The 14,949-nt window shown below is 44.2% G+C and overlaps 1 long non-coding RNA gene across 1 annotated transcript; it reads right to left on the bottom strand.

Moving 5' to 3' along the window:
* Positions 1-342: 342 nt before the first annotated feature.
* Positions 343-880, bottom strand: LOC138851903 (uncharacterized). The gene is made up of 2 exons (XR_011391488.1): positions 785-880; positions 343-632 (listed from the first exon to the last, which is right to left on the bottom strand). It is a non-coding gene; the product is annotated as an uncharacterized lncRNA (long non-coding RNA).
* Positions 881-14,949: the final 14,069 nt, after the last annotated feature.

The following is a 14,949-nucleotide window of genomic DNA, read 5'->3' as shown; positions in this document are numbered from 1 at the left end:
AATAGCCTTCACTAAGCAAAATACACACGGTTCACACAGGAGGGGTTATTATCAAAGTTCCCCAGGTCCAACAAATAGGTAAACTTCTAAACCGAACCTTAGAACCAAACAACGGTAAGTCAACTAGACTACCAGTAATGACTTGACACCTCAACTAACTCACCCTTTTCTATCTTAAATGTTATTATACTCACAACCAGTTGAACCATCAGGACGATGTTGCTTCAAGAGTCGGATCCTGGCAAGGTCGCCATTGTCAGTGGAACGCCTTCCAACTGAACAAAAGAAACTAATGGAAAAATAAATAAATAAAGAAATGATTTAGGAAAAACAAGAAAAATGATTTTTGAGAATTTTACTTAAAATTTAAATATAATAAAAAAAAAAATGGCCTTCAGTTCTTGTAGTTGGGTAGGAGTAGGTATGGCCCTAGATAGTTCCTCTGATGTTATTTATGTAGGTTATCCTGGGCAGATGGTAATCCGATGTTCTGGAATCTCCTACCACTTGGATGGAGCACAAGTAGAATAGGTAAGGGCCGGTAGTTGTAGAATAATGTTAATAAGTATTATTAACACACGTCTTGCCCCTTTATCTGGCGTCTATCCTGGAAGACCACGCCAGGAACAGAGCTGACAAATAAGAGAAAATAAAACTGGTTACCCATAGTCATGATAATATAACATTTAAGAAAGAAAAAGAATGATAAATGCCAAAATCATTACTGGTAACCAGCAAACACTAGAAAAGAACAAACAGTAATACTCCTGGTAGATCACCCTACCTGATTAGGAGAAGAGTGGAGGCGAAGTGACTCTCCAAACTTCAATCCACACCAGGTAAGGTCAATATTACCAGGAGTAGAAACTTTAACAAATCGGACACCAGGAACTAGTTTTGCCCCAGCCCGCCAGAGGGGGGGGGGGGGTGTGCGCGCGCGCAACGTAACTCGCTAATGGTTCCTGGTTGCCCGAACAACCTTAACCCCACTTACACCTACTTTTCCCTCACAGAGGAGTCCATCTGTGTCCCCTCAGATATTCTCCCTTCCCCACTTCCTAACCTATACTTCCTATCCTACTCTCAGGTTCATGGGTCCAGGAGTCTATCTGTGTCCCGTCAGATATTCTCCCTTCCCCACTTCCTAACCTACACTTCCTATCCTACTCTCAGGTTCATGGGTCGAGGAGTCCATCTGTGTCCCCTCAGATATTCTCCCTTCCCCACTTCCTAACCTACACTTCCTATCCTACACTCAGGTTCATGGGTCCAGGAGTCCATCTGTGTCCCCTCAGATATTCTCCCTTCCCCACTTCCTAACCTACACTTCCTATCCTACTTTCAGGTTCATGGGTCGAGGAGTCCATCTGTGTCCCCTCAGATATTCTCCCTTCCCCACTTCCTAACCTATACTTCCTATCCTACCCTCAGGTTCATTGGTCCAGGAGTCCATCTGTGTCCCCTCAGATATTCTCCCTTCCCCACTTCCTAACCTATACTTCCTATCCTACACTCAGGTTCATGGGTCGAGGAGTCCATCTGTGTCCCCTCAGATATTCCCGATTCCCCACATCCTAACCTACACTTCCTATCCTACCCTCAGGTTCATGGGTCCAGGAGTCCATCTGTGTCCCCTCAGATATTCTCCCTTCCCCACTTCCTAACCTATACTTCCTATCCTACCCTCAGGTTCATGGGTCCAGGAGTCCATCTGTGTCCCCTCAGATATTCTCCCTTCCCCACTTCCTAACCTATACTTCCTATCCTACACTCAGGTTCATGGGTCCAGGAGTCTATCTGTGTCCCCTCAGATATTCTCCCTTCCCCACATCCTAACCTACACTTCCTATCCTACACTCAGGTTCATGGGTCCAGGAGTCCATCTGTGTCCCCTCAGATATTCTCCCTTCCCCACATCCTAACCTACACTTCCTATCCTACACTCAGGTTCATGGGTCCAGGAGTCCATCTGTGTCCCCTCAGATATTCTCCCTTCCCCACTTCCTAACCTATACTTCCTATCCTACTCTCAGGTTCATGGGTCCAGGAGTCCATCTGTGTCCCCTCAGATATTCTCCCTTCCCCACTTCCTAACCTATACTTCCTATCCTACTCTCAGGTTCATGGGTCCAGGAGTCCATCTGTGTCCCCTCAGATATTCTCCCTTCCCCACTTCCTAACCTATACTTCCTATCCTACACTCAGGTTCATGGGTCCAGGAGTCCATCTGTGTCCCGTCAGATATTCTCCCTTCCCCACTTCCTAACCTATACTTCCTATCCTACCCTCAGGTTCATGGGTCCAGGAGTCCATCTGTGTCCCCTCAGATATTCCCCCTTCCCCACATCCTAACCTAAACTTCCTATCCTACACTCAGGTTCATGGGTCCAGGAGTCCATCTGTGTCCCCTCAGATATTCTCCCTTCCCCACTTCCTAACCTATACTTCCTATCCTACCCTCAGGTTCATGGGTCCAGGAGTCCATCTGTGTCCCCTCAGATATTCCCCCTTCCCCACATCCTAACCTACACTTCCTATCCTACCCTCAGGTTCATGGGTCCAGGAGTCCATCTGTGTCCCCTCAGATATTCTCCCTTCCCTACTTCCTAACCTATACTTCCTATCCTACTCTCAGGTTCATGGGTCCAGGAGTCCATCTGTGTCCCCTCAGATATTCCCCCTTCCCCACTTCCTAACCTATACTTCCTATCCTACACTCAGGTTCATGGGTCCAGGAGTCCATCTGTGTCCCCTCAGATATTCCCCCTTCCCCACATCCTAACCTACACTTCCTATCCTACACTCAGGTTCATGGGTCCAGGAGTCCATCTGTGTCCCCTCAGATATTCTCCCTTCCCCACTTCCTAACCTATACTTCCTATCCTACCCTCAGGTTCATGGGTCCAGGAGTCCATCTGTGTCCCCTCAGATATTCCCCCTTCCCCACATCCTAACCTACACTTCCTATCCTACTCTCAGGTTCATGGGTCCAGGAGTCCATCTGTGTCCCCTCAGATATTCTCCCTTCCCCACTTCCTAACCTATACTTCCTATCCTACACTCAGGTTCATGGGTCCAGGAGTCTATCTGTGTCCCCTCAGATATTCTCCCTTCCCTACTTCCTAACCTATACTTCCTATCCTACTCTCAGGTTCATGGGTCCAGGAGTCCATCTGTGTCCCCTCAGATATTCTCCCTTCCCCACTTCCTAACCTATACTTCCTATCCTACACTCAGGTTCATGGGTCCAGGAGTCCATCTGTGTCCCCTCAGATATTCTCCCTTCCCCACTTCGTATCCTATGTTCAGTAATCACAATTTTTGCATCAAAGCCTTCCCCGGGAATTCATCCGTGGACCCCCGGATGTCTTCCCTCTCCTTCGAGACTGGGTGATGCCTTACCCAGTCCTACCCACGGTCCGTGGTCAGCAGTCCCACCCCAGGTCCGTGGTTCCAGGTATTCACCTTTCACCACTTCCCTGAGGTCAGCAAGTCCCACCCCAGGTTCCTGGTTCCAGGTATTCACCCTTCACCACTTCCCTGAGGTCAGCAGTCCCACCCCAGGTCCGTGGATCCAGGTACATACCCTTCACCACTTCCCTGAGGTCAGCGAGTCCCACCCCAGGTCCGTGGATCCAAGTATTCACCCTTCACCACTTCCCTGAGGTCAGCAAGTCCCACCCCAGGTCCGTGGATCCAAGTATTCACCCTTCACCACTTCCCTGAGGTCAGCAAGTCCCACCCCAGGTCCGTGGTTCCAGGTATTCACCTTTCACCACTTCCCAGAGGTCAGCAATTCCCATCCCAAGTCCGTGGATCCAGGTACATACCCTTCACCACTTCCCTGAGGTCAGCAAGTCCCACCCCTGGTCCGTGGATCCAGGTACATACCCTTCACCACTTCCCTGATGTCAGCAAGTCCCACCCCAGGTCCGTGGATCCAGGTACATACCCTTCACCACTTTCCTGAGGTCAGCAAGTCCCAGCCCAGGTCCCTGGATCCAGGCATTCACCCTTCACCAATTCCCTGAGGTCAGCAAGTCCCACCCCACGTCCGTGGATCCAGGTATACACCCTTCACCACTTCCCTGAGGTCAGCAAGTCCCACCCCAGGTCCGTGGATCCAGGTATTCACCCTTCACCACTTCCCTGAGGTCAGCAAGTCTCACCCCAGGTCCGTGGATCCAGGTACATACCCTTCACCACTTCCCTGAGGTCAGCAAGTCCCACCCCAGATCCGTGGATCCAGGTATTCACCCTTCACCACTTCCCTGAGGTCAGCAAGTCTCACCCCAGGTCCGTGGATCCAGGTACATACCCTTCACCACTTCCCTGAGGTCAGCAAGTCCCACCCCAGATCCGTGGATCCAGGTATTCACCCTTCACCGCTTCCTGAGGTCAGCAGTCCCACCCCAGGTCCGTGGATCCAGGTATTCACCCTTCACCACTTCCCTGAGGTCAGCAGTTTTAACCAGCCTTGAAGCACTGTCCATATATGATATTACTACACAAGTGTATTAATATCAGTATACGAAGGTAGATGTTATTACAGAGGAGGACACACAGATAATCTGCGCTCTGTAATAACATCCTCCTGGACAGACTCGAACGTCGACTACCTGAGACAAGAGAGATCTCTATCACAGTTCGTCCACCAAGAACTGGCCACTAGTGAAAATCTGGAACATATATTTATATTTAATATTGTTCCTCTGTCAGTTATTAGCTTCTTCAATTATTTATTTGTATAAGTGTATTTGTGAACGTTTCTATGTGCGTCGATTAGTGTGGGTGTGTGAACCTTTGTGTTCCCTGTATGGTAACTGTAATTAATTGTTAGCAGTTACCTTTCTTCCTTCGTTATTAATCTTTATTTTCATGGTACGCCAAAGTTCTCAAGCGAGCATTTGTAAATATACGTTCCGCTCCTGTATCATTTATTCTATTTGAGTTTGTCTTAATAAGAGCTTCTCTCTTTTTTAGGGCTGTACACTTGTGTTTATTCCTGCTTTCCTTTGAATTTAAAGTAATTTTTTTAATCCTCACCATTTATTTTAAAGGTCATACTCCTATTGTATGAGTGATTTAGCGAGCAGATTGTAACTGTATTTATTTCTTCATTTTAGCCTTGACTTGTCGGCGTGGGTCATGTGACACAGGCGAGGTTACGATAAGGACAGCAGGGATCTGGCATAGATCCAGAGCATTGAACTAGCCTAAAATACCTACGATCCAAGAGCAACCTTCCACACTTAACCGATCATCTCAGCCAGCTATACACCCAGCTACCCAGTGTAACTACGTGTCTTGTCGGGCTACTCAACACTCTGGTGATAACAGTGGCTATCCACCGTCTTCAACACTGGATAAGGATAAGTTCACCTCTTGGCAGAATCGTATTGTGGAAACCGTCGTTCGAGTCACGAACAACGACTCTGAGTTGCGACACCACTCAAAGTTCTGCGTCATGAACATCGCAACAACACGCAAAACCTCTGTATAAATTTGTTTTGAAATCACGTATTATTTATGTATTTTATTTTTCATTTTTTCTTTCAAGTAGGACAAATTCTCATGTTTAATTGCTTTACATTTTCGTATCAATTCTTATGTGTTTATCTTTGTATGTTATTATTATAGTTTCCATTTACTTTTCCAGCCTTGTTAAATACTGACCTAATATCTGACAGGACTGAGAAAGTCTTCACATATATTATCATTATTATCAACATTGTGTTTCCCTGAGTCAGTTAATTATCCAAGTTCCACTGAAAAAGTCCTCATAAGGTTTATTCATTCATGTAAAAGTGGATATCACTACCAAGAACAGGATTAATGTTCACTATGATGAATGAACACTTAAAAGAACAACATTAATGTTCACTATGATGAATGAACACTTAAAAGAACAACATTAATGTTCACTATGATGAATGAACACTTACAAGAACAACATTAATGTTCACTATGATGAATGAACACTTACAAAAACAACATTAACGTTCACTATGATGAATGAACACTTACAAGAACAACATTAATGTTCACTATGATGAATGAACACTTAAAAGAACAACATTAATGTTCACTATGATGAATGAACAATTACAAGAACAACATTAATGTTCACTATGATGAATGAACACATAAAAGAACAACATTAATGTTCACTATGATGAATGAACACTTAAAAGAACAACATTAATGTTCACTATGATGAATGAACAATTACAAGAACAACATTAATGTTCACTATGATGAATGAACACATACAAGAACAACATTAATGTTCACTATGATGAATGAACAATTACAAGAACAACATTAATGTTCACTATGATGAATGAACACATACAAGAACAACATTAACGTTCACTATGATGAATGAACACATACAAGAACAACATTAATGTTCACTATGATGAATGAACACATACAAGAACAACATTAATGTTCACTATGATGAATGAACCCATACAAGAACAACATTAATGTTCACTATGATGAATGAACACATACAAGAACAACATTAACGTTCACTATGATGAATGAACACTTACAAGAACAACATTAATGTTCACTATGATGAATGAACACATACAAGAACAACATTAACGTTCACTATGATGAATGAACACATACAAGAACAACATTAATGTTCACTATGATGAATGAACACATACAAGAACAACATTAATGTTCACTATGATGAATGAACACTTACAAGAACAACATTAATGTTCACTATGATGAATGAACACATACAAGAACAACATTAATGTTCACTATGATGAATGAACACTTACAAGAACAACATTAATGTTCACTATGATGAACGAAAACATACAAGAACAACATAGGTATTCACCTTTACATTAATAATGAATAACACTGGTGTTTCCCTTCAAAATAATAGTCAGTGTTGTATGTGAACAACACTGACATGAACAACACTGACATGAACAACACTGACATGAACAACACTGACATGAACAACACTGACATGAACAACACTGACAGGAACAACACTGACATGAACAACACTGACAGGAACAACACTGACATGAACAACACTGACATGAACAACACTGACAGGAACAACACTGACAGGAACAACACTGACATGAACAACACTGACATGAACAACACTGACATGGACAACACTGACATGAACAACACTGACATGAACAACACTGACATGAACAACACTGACAGGAACAACACTGACATGAACAACACTGACATGAACAACACTGACAGGAACAACACTGACAGGAACAACACTGACAGGAACAACACTGACAGAAACAACACTGACAGGAACAACACTGACATGAACAACACTGACATGAACAACACTGACATGAACAACACTGACATGAACAACACTGACATGAACAACACTGACAGGAACAACACTGACATGAACAACACTGACATGAACAACACTGACATGAACAACACTGACATGAACAACACTGACAGGAACAACACTGACATGAACAACACTGACATGAACAACACTGACAGGAACAACACTGACATGAACAACACTGACAGGAACAACACTGACAGGAACAACACTGACATGAACAACACTGACAGGAACAACACTGACAGGAACAACACTGACAGGAACAACACTGACAGGAACAACACTGACAGGAACAACACTGACATGAACAACACTGACATGAACAAGTGACAGGAACAACACTGACAGGAACAACACTGACAGGAACAACACTGACAGGAACAACACTGACAGGAACAACACTGACAGGAACAACACTGACAGGAACAACACTGACATGAACAACACTGACATGAACAACACTGACATGAACAACACTGACATGAACAACACTGACATGAACAACACTGACAGGAACAAGTGACAGGAACAACACTGACAGGAACAACACTGACAGGAACAACACTGACAGGAACAACACTGACAGGAACAACACTGACAGGAACAACAATGACAGGAACAACACTGACAGGAACAACACTGACAGGAACAACACTGACAGGAACAACACTGACAGGAACAACACTGACAGGAACAACACTGACAGGAACAACACTGACAGGAACAACACTGACAGGAACAAGTGACAGGAACAACACTGACAGGAACAACACTGACAGGAACAACACTGACAGGAACAACACTGACAGGAACAACACTGACAGGAACAACACTGACAGGAACAACACTGACATGAACAACACTGACATGAACAACACTGACAGGAACAACACTGACAGGAACAACACTGACAGGAACAACACTGACAGGAACAACACTGACATGAACAACACTGACAGGAACAAGTGACAGGAACAACACTGACAGGAACAACACTGACAGGAACAACACTGACAGGAACAACACTGACAGGAACAACACTGACATGAACAACACTGACAGGAACAAGTGACAGGAACAACACTGACAGGAACAACACTGACAGGAACAACACTGACAGGAACAACACTGACAGGAACAACACTGACAGGAACAACACTGACAGAAACAACACTGACATGAACAACACTGACATGAACAACACTGACAGGAACAACACTGACAGGAACAACACTGACAGGAACAACACTGACAGGAACAACACTGACATGAACAACACTGACATGAACAACACTGACATGAACAACACTGACAGGAACAACACTGACAGGAACAACACTGACAGGAACAACACTGACAGGAACAACACTGACATGAACAACACTGACATGAACAACACTGACATGAACAACACTGACATGAACAACACTGACATGAACAACACTGACATGAACAACACTGACATGAACAACACTGACAGGAACAACACTGACAGGAACAACACTGACATGAACAACACTGACATGAACAACAATGACATGAACAACACTGACAGGAACAACACTGACATGAACAACACTGACATGAACAACACTGACAGGAACAACACTGACAGGAACAACACTGACAGGAACAACACTGACAGGAACAACACTGACATGAACAACACTGACATGAACAACACTGACATGAACAACACTGACATGAACAACACTGACAGGAACAACACTGACATGAACAACACTGACATGAACAACACTGACATGAACAACACTGACATGAACAACACTGACATGAACAACACTGACAGGAACAACACTGACATGAACAACACTGACATGAACAACACTGACAGAAACAACACTGACATGAACAACACTGACATGAACAACACTGACAGGAACAACATTGACATGAACAACACTGACATGAACAACACTGACATGAACAACACTGACATGAACAACACTGACATGAACAACACTGACATGAACAACACTGACATGAACAACACTGACATGAACAACACTGACAGGAACAACACTGACATGAACAACACTGACATGAACAACACTGACAGGAACAACACTGACATGAACAACACTGACATGAACAACACTGACATGAACAACACTGACATGAACAACACTGACAGGAACAACACTGACATGAACAACACTGACATGAACAACACTGACAGGAACAACACTGACAGGAACAACACTGACATGAACAACACTGACATGAACAACACTGACAGGAACAACACTGACATGAACAACACTGACATGAACAACACTGACATGAACAACACTGACAGGAACAACACTGACAGGAACAACACTGACATGAACAACACTGACATGGACAACACTGACATGAACAACACTGACATGAACAACACTGACATGAACAACACTGACATGAACAACACTGACATGAACAACACTGACATGAACAACACTGACAGGAACAACACTGACAGGAACAACACTGACATGAACAACACTGACATGGACAACACTGACATGAACAACACTGACAGGAACAACACTGACAGGAACAACACTGACATGAACAACACTGACATGAACAACACTGACATGAACAACACTGACATGAACAACACTGACATGAACAACACTGACATGAACAACACTGACAGGAACAACACTGACAGGAACAACACTGACATGAACAACACTGACATGAACAACACTGACATGAACAACACTGACATGAACAACACTGACATGAACAACACTGACAGGAACAACACTGACATGAACAACACTGACATGAACAACACTGACAGGAACAACACTGACATGAACAACACTGACATGAACAACACTGACAGGAACAACACTGACATGAACAACACTGACATGAACAACACTGACATGAACAACACTGACATGAACAACACTGACAGGAACAACACTGACATGAACAACACTGACATGAACAACACTGACAGGAACAAGTGACAGGAACAACACTGACAGGAACAACACTGACATGAGCAACACTGACAGGAACAACACTGACAGGAACAACACTGACAGGAACAACACTGACAGGAACAAGTGACAGGAACAACACTGACAGGAACAACACTGACATGAACAACACTGACAGGAACAACACTGACATGAACAACACTGACATGAACAACACTGACAGGAACAAGTGACAGGAACAACACTGACAGGAACAACACTGACAGGAACAACACTGACAGGAACAACACTGACAGGAACAACACTGACATGAACAACACTGACAGGAACAAGTGACAGGAACAACACTGACAGGAACAACACTGACATGAACAACACTGACAGGAACAAGTGACAGGAACAACACTGACATGAACAACACTGACATGAACAACACTGACATGAACAACACTGACAGGAACAAGTGACAGGAACAACACTGACATGAACAACACTGACAGGAACAAGTGACAGGAACAACACTGACAGGAACAACACTGACAGGAACAACACTGACTTAAACAAGTTATCTCTGGTGAGTGAAGACAAACAAAAACACAGACAAGACTCTTAAGTTGTCATCTAATTGCAAAATAAAATTGTTTTTACAATGGTTGATTCATAGCTCCTGGACCCGCTTCGTAACTTTTTTTACTGGTTTTGTTGATTTCTGGTCTTTAGGGACTGATCATATCCATTCTTTAAAGCTGTGTATATTGTTTGTCTGCATCACCACCACCAACACTTGACCTGGTACAGTCCACTTAGCACCAACACTTGACCTGGTACAGTCCTCTTACCACCAACACTTGACCTGGTACAGTCCACTTTACATATTGTCGGTAATTCTACCAACTTTATTACACTGCTAATATACAACTTCTATACCACTGACACACGTATACAACCACTACTAATATACACACACATGTGTACACATTCTCATACGTACGTTTATAATTTCTTATGCAGCTGCTAAACTGAAATTATATTGCAAAGTCAAGAAGAGAAAATAAGGAAAATCTTAAGAATATTTTTTACAGAATCCTGGATAAACCAAATGAAGAAAGTTCTTATACAGTATTTTCAAGATATCAATAATGAGAAATGTGATGATATAAATAAGTGTCAAATGAGAGACATTTGTATTGGATGAAAATGAGAGACACTTGTATTGGATGAAAGAGAAACACTTGTTTTGGATGAAAGAGAGAAATTTGTATTGGATGAGAGACACTTGTATTGGGAGGAAGGCAAAGAGTTGTCAGAAAAAATAATTAACAGTTAAAGGCTTTCTCATTTTTCACTTATCACGGCTTTATTTATCTAATCTCATTTAAAGTAATAGAAAATATTAACACGTACACACACACACACACACACACACACATACACACACACCCCTAACAACAATATTCAATACATCTATCGAAACAGGGAGATTGCCTGAGGCATGGAAGACAGCAAATGTAGTCCCAATCTTTAAAAAAGGAGACAGACATGAAGCATTAAACTACAGACCAGTGTCACTGACATGTATAGTATGCAAAATCATGGAGAAGATTATCAGGAGAAGAGTGGTGGAACACCTAGAAAGGAACGATCTCATCAACAGCAGCCAACATGGCTTCAGGGACGGGAAATCCTGTGTCACAAACCTACTGGAGTTCTATGACATGGTGACAGCAGTAAGACAAGAGAGAGAGGGGTGGGTGGATTGCATTTTCTTGGACTGCAAGAAGGCGTTTGACACAGTTCCACACAAGAGATTGGTGCAAAAACTGGAGGACCAAGCAGGGATAACAGGGAAGGCACTACAGTGGATCAGGGAATACTTGTCAGGAAGACAGCAGCGAGTCATGGTACGTGGCGAGGTGTCAGAGTGGGCACCTGTGACCAGCGGGGTCCCGCAGGGGTCAGTCCTAGGACCAGTGCTGTTTCTGGTATTTGTGAACGACATGACGGAAGGAATAGACTCTGAGGTGTCCCTGTTTGCAGATGACGTGAAGTTGATGAGAAGAATTCACTCGATCGAAGACCAGGCAGAACTACAAAGGGATCTGGACAGGCTGCAGACCTGGTCCAGCAATTGGCTCCTGGAGTTCAATCCCACCAAGTGCAAAGTCATGAAGATTGGGGAAGGGCAAAGAAGGCCGCAGACGGAGTACAGTCTAGGGGGTCAGAGACTACAAACCTCACTCAAGGAAAAAGATCTTGGGGTGAGTATAACACCAGGCACATCTCCTGAAGTGCACATCAACCAAATAACTGCTGCAGCATATGGGCGCCTAGCAAACCTCAGAACAGCATTCCGACATCTTAATAAGGAATCATTCAGGACCCTGTACACCGTGTACGTTAGGCCCATATTGGAGTATGCGGCACCAGTTTGGAACCCACACCTAGCCAAGCACGTGAAGAAACTAGAGAAAGTGCAAAGGTTTGCAACAAGACTAGTCCCAGAGCTAAGAGGTATGTCCTACGAGGAGAGGTTAAGGGAAATCAACCTGACGACACTGGAGGACAGGAGAGATAGGGGGGACATGATAACGACATACAAAATACTGAGAGGAATTGACAAGGTGGACAAAGACAGGATGTTCCAGAGATTGGACACAGTAACAAGGGGACACAGTTGGAAGCTGAAGACACAGATGAATCACAGGGATGTTAGGAAGTATTTCTTCAGCCACAGAGTAGTCAGTAAGTGGAATAGTTTGGGAAGCGATGTAGTGGAGGCAGGATCCATACATAGCTTTAAGCAGAGGTATGATAAAGCTCACGGCTCAGGGAGAGTGACCTAGTAGCGATCAGTGAAGAGGCGGGGCCAGGAGCTCGGACTCGACCCCCGCAACCTCAACTAGGTGAGTACAACTAGGTGAGTACACACACACACATACACACATACACACATACACACATACACACACACACACACTCAGGAGGAGAGTGGTCGAACACCTGGAAAGGAACAAGATTATAAATGAAAACCAGCATGGGTTCATGGAAGGCAAATCTTGTATCACAAACCTCCTGGAGTTTTATGACAAGGTAACAGAAGTAAGATACGAGAGAGAGGGTTGGGTAGATTGCGTTTTCCTAGACTGCAGGAAGGCCTTTGACACAGTTCCCCACAAGAGATTAGTGCAGAAGCTGGAGGATCAGGCACACGTAAAAGGAAGGGCACTGCAATGGATAAGGGAATACCTGACAGGGAGGCAGCAACGAGTCATGGTACGTGAAGAAGTATCATAGTGGGCGCCTGTTACGAGCGGGGTCCCACAGGGGTCAGTTCTAGGACCAGTGCTATTTTTGATATATGTGAACGACATGATGGAAGGAATAGACTCTGAAGTGTCCCTGTTCGCAGATGACGTGAAGTTGATGAGAAGAATTAAATCGGACGAGGATGAGGCAGGACTGCAAAGAGACCTGGAGAGGCTGGACATGTGGTCCAGTAACTGGCTTCTCGAATTCAATCCAGCCAAATGCAAAGTCATGAAGATTGGGGAGGGGCAAAGAAGACCGCAGACAGAGTATAGGCTAGGTGGACAAAGACTACAGACCTCACTCAGGGAGAAAGACCTTGGGGTGACCATAACACCGAGCACATCACCGGAGGCACACATCAACCAAATAACCGCTGCAGCATACTGGCGCCTGGCAAACCTGAGAATAGCGTTCCGATACCTTGATAAGGAATCGTTCAAGACACTGTACACTGTGTATGTTAGGCCCATACTGGAGTATGCAGCACCAGTCTGGAACCCACACCTGGTCAAGCACGTCAAGAAGTTAGAGAAAGTACAAAGGTTTGCAACAAGGCTAGTCCCAGAGCTCAAGGGAATGTCGTACGAGGAAAGGTTAAGGGAAATCGGACTGACGACACTGGAGGACAGAAGGGTCAGGGGAGACATGATAACGACATACAAGATACTGCGGGGAATAGACAAGGTGGACAGAGATAGGATGTTCCAGAGAGGGGACACAGGGACAAGGGGTCACAACTGGAAGCTGAAGACTCAGACGAGTCACAGGGACGTTAGGAAGTATTTCTTCAGTCATAGAGTTGTCAGCAAGTGGAATAGCCTAGCAAGTGAAGTAGTGGAGGCAGGAACCATACATAGTTTTAAGAAGAGGTATGACAAAGCTCAGGAAGCAGAGAGAGAGAGGATCCAGTAGCGATCAGTGAAGAGGCGGGGCCAGGAGCTGAGTCTCGACCCCTGCAACCACAATTAGGTGAGTACAATTAGGTGAGTACACACACACACACACACACACACACACAAAGGTGCAAAGGTTTGCGACAAGGTTAGTTCCAGAGCTAAGGGAAATGTCCTGTGAAGAAAGGTTAAGGGAAATCGGACTGACGACACTGGAGCACAGGAGGGTTAGGGGAGACATGATAACGACATACAAAATACTGTGTGGAATAGACAAGGTGGGCAGAGACAGGATGTTCCAAAGAGGGGACACAGAAACAAGGGGTCACAATTGGAAGTTGAAGGCCCAGATGATTCAGAGGGATGTTAGGAAGTATTTCTTCAGTCATAGAGTAGTTGGGAAGTGGAA

The sequence above is a fragment of the Cherax quadricarinatus genome, unplaced genomic scaffold, assembly GCF_038502225.1.
Source record: "Cherax quadricarinatus isolate ZL_2023a unplaced genomic scaffold, ASM3850222v1 Contig2710, whole genome shotgun sequence".
Classification (NCBI taxonomy): Eukaryota; Metazoa; Arthropoda; class Malacostraca; order Decapoda; family Parastacidae; genus Cherax; species Cherax quadricarinatus.
Note: the sequence above shows the minus strand (reverse complement) of the source record. Positions and strands in the feature narration are given on the sequence as shown.